Here is a 3,656-nt window from a genome sequence, read left to right as displayed (position 1 = left end):
TATATCTACAATATATTTGATTGAGCCAGCCATTATTTTGAAAGAAGAATAATACCTCTCCAATCTCTGCTGTCAGCGCTTGTAATTTTCTGGTGCGATTTTCTGAAGCAGCTTTCTGAGCTTGCTTTGGCAGACTATAACGCTTTATGACACCTCTGAACTGCACGTACAAACGTTGATCCCTCTATCTCTCACACATGAGACGAGGCAAGATCAGACCTCCTCCACTTCCACAACTTGGTCCAACATTACTCACCCGCTGCTAGTTCATTTCCCAATTATTACCTGTAATAAGAGGCATGTATACTTCTTACTTATAGTACACACAATTCCTAAATATACAGGGGGGGATTTGTTGGCATTTTCCAGCACATGAAGCATGGAGGCCACAAAATTGCTTCATACGGTCATATTCTGAGCATTTAATTGATAGCATGAACTTTAAATATAAATCATTGCATATAACTTTTATTACGTCATATTACTCAAATCCGAAATAAATTTATTACTTGGCACAATATAAATCATGATTTTCCATTAAATGTGACATCAAGTATAGGCGTTTACTGATTCTTTATAAACTAAGTACATTAAAGGATGATGATCATGATGAAATACATTTTATTGACTGATTTCCCTATATCTAATAATTATTTTAAAGTGTTAGTGATAACAGCTGATGAAGCAAGAAAACTTTGCAATGCTGGACACTGTACAGGCTGACAGTACCTTCACCTCACTGGCCTAAATATGTCTATTAATACACGTCAACCACTTCTTATGTGCCTCTACCTAAAAGTTTACGGTGTTGTTTAATAATGTTTTTTTTCCCTGTTGGGGGGGGGTTTTTGAAGTTGGACTTTTGACACACAAAGCGCAGATAAGAGCTCATGAGACGGTATCCCTAGCGGTTTTGAATAATTCTGGAAAGTCTGTTGATGTGTTCCAAAATCCAATGCTGTCAACAACAAAAAACAGCCCATTGTGTTATATTGCAATATTCGGTTCTTGAAATTTATCAATGAGCCTTGTAGAAAAAAGGAACATATTAATGAAGGAAATAAGCAAAGAAGCGAAGTGTTGGATTTGCAGACCGTGTGTTGCTGGAGGCTGTGATGACAGCCGTATTATAGGACGTTATCTGCGTGCCGTAGCCATGTCATGATGTTGTGTCCATGTCCTGTTCATGTCACGAAGGCGGTGGCACATCTGCGCCAGCTGCTTCAGATTTACCAGCCGTTCCAAAGTTAACATGTTTCGGATGAATGGCACTGTCAAAATAACAAATTCATAACAGAAACTACAATTATAGGTAGCAATACTAAAAGGTAGTTCAATTTTTGTATGAATCAGTCGTTGTACTTGTTCCTACTTCAAGAATTGACAACCATTTCACGAACGCGCCGTTGGTAATTCACTCTACGCTCGACAAAACACAAACGGAATTGAGGGATCCTTGTATTAATAGATCTTTACCTGATTTTGTCTGTGTATATACTGTACATGTATGCTGTATCTTTTGATAATATGTCGTACATATAGATTAATTAATGTATTACATATTTATATAATCAAATAGTTTTTTTTTTTAACTTTACGTTCCTGACTACTTTTACCATTCATTTACCTTCACTCTCCTTCGAAAAGTCCGCCAAAAGGTAAACAAACTCAAAATCAGCAGAGAATCCATGTTTTCTTAAAAGAGTTTGTAATCCAAGTCTATGCCAAATATCCCTAATATATCCAATATATATATTACTTTCCAAATGTAGTATGCTCATATGAAGTATTGGTAAGAAAAAGTACAGTAAATATATGACTTTTTTCGACTATGTATCAATCGTGATAAGCCCGCCCCTTCTCACCGAGTTTCCCAGCCGTCTTGTAGCTCAGCGGTAGCGTGTCTACTTCACATACTCGTGGTCGGCGGATCGAAGTGTCCAAACTCGTGAGTTTCCACTGTCACCTGGCGATTACTGACGTAGCTGGGCACTGCGTTGGGTAAGGACTGAGCTCAGATCGAGTCAACACTCGTTGGCACATTCTCTCACGAGTTAGCACACAGGCGGGCTCGCTTCAGTGCATACAAGCCTGGCAGCACCTGCTCTGCAAATTTGGCTTATCCTTATCACGGAGTTTCTACGATTGTTCCAATACTTTCCACGACTTTGCCATGCTTTTGACACGGATACCCGCTCCTAGAATACCAAACGCGGCATGTACAATGTACATGTCATGTACTCTGCGCGCTAGGGAGTTAGAATAGGCTGGACTCATGAGAGTGTCAAGACTGCAATTTCTTCTTTGTGGTGACAATTGATCTGATGGTTTAAGGTTCCATGTTGCATTAGTAAGTTGAGTATGTTTGTCTTATTTTCTTAAATGTATTGCTGGTGATGGTCGAAGGAATTTCAGTAAATTTTCTGAATAATGCTGTTACTATATACCACAAAAGTGGTATTGACGGATTCCCTCCTCTATGTGCTATCCATATATATGTGTGAGGGGGGGGGGGGGCATGAATTCGACCAGAGAAATTTACCATCTAAAGAATCTGTTGTTTTACATCATGTAAGTGTTTGAATAACACAGCATGGATGGACTTGTTTGTTCACCTTGAAGCTAATCTCTGTTAATCTCATGATTTGACGGATCTCAAGCTTATTGGATTCATGGTTCTTCATTTGAGTAATTACCAGTTTCTGTATCTTCACCTTCGTCTTTTACTTTTGTATATATATATAATAGATTTATATATATATATTATATATATATAAATAAATATATTTATATATATATTATATATATATGAACAAAGTTCATAGCAACAAATGTAGAAGAAAGGTATGAATGAGGCAAGACATGTATTAACCTATTGCAGACAGGTGTCATGACATAATAACACAGGAGCTTTAGCCTGACAACGGTCGTCATGACGTACATGACGTTCGGGGATTTTTTATCATTGTGCTATGAGTAAGAAGTGAGTGAAGATGGCAATTGCAGTCATAATTACTAAAACTACCATAATATTGAGCAAATCTAACTTCCAAAACCTAGATGGCACCACTTTCTTCTAGCACCAGCAGAAGAGATAGCCTTGAATGGTAGCCATCCACGGTCTCTAGCAAGCACTATCTTTATAGAGCAATGGCACTCAGCAAGTTGATGACCTCTTGCAGAACGAGATGAGGATGGTGACTCAAACCATACTCAGTGTCTAAAATGGGCTCCTTTGCCAATATGGATGCCTTGTACTGTGGCACTCACAGTCACAAGCACAGGTGTCCTTCCTCTTCCCTATCTCTTCATGTTATCTTCATTGCAGGTGGTTATATGTTTCATATTCTTTCATGACAGCACAAAAATACAAAAAAATAAAGTTGATTTTTACCCTCCCCAAAGACAGCAATACTTCTATCATCCTTAGTATAAAGAAAATAATGAGCTGATATGGATCATATGCTACAATATGGCACATATAACAGGCTTTAGAGCCAAAAATGGCTTTAGTGTTATAATGAGTGACTGAAAGAGAGTGGGAAGATTCAAATAATGATGCTTCAAGCTGCCTCGCTCTGAAATAAAACCCATCCTGGTGACTGGGAAAGCAAATCTATCCCCCGTCCAAAATGCATTTCAACAGAGTTTTTTTA

General features: G+C 38.1%; 1 protein-coding gene across 3 annotated transcripts in view; it reads left to right on the top strand.

The window, feature by feature from the left end:
• Window positions 1–1,817: 1,817 nt before the first annotated feature.
• Window positions 1,818–3,656, top strand: part of LOC122265468 (uncharacterized) — a 20,051-nt gene continuing 18,212 nt past the window's right edge. The window contains exon 1 of one of the 3 annotated variants that reach the window (XM_086533090.1): window positions 1,818–1,948. The gene's annotated coding sequence lies outside the window, so the exon portion shown is untranslated. Of the gene's footprint in view, window positions 2,002–2,056; window positions 2,351–3,656 lie in introns of those variants that run through there. The other 2 variants (XM_086533089.1, XM_086533091.1) reach the window with 2 other exon arrangements.

Source organism: Penaeus japonicus, unplaced genomic scaffold (genome assembly GCF_977035675.1).
Source record: "Penaeus japonicus unplaced genomic scaffold, GWHDUDI00000001_assembly GWHDUDI00000038, whole genome shotgun sequence".
Lineage (NCBI taxonomy): Eukaryota > Metazoa > Arthropoda > Malacostraca > Decapoda > Penaeidae > Penaeus > Penaeus japonicus.
Note: the sequence above shows the minus strand (reverse complement) of the source record. Positions and strands in the feature narration are given on the sequence as shown.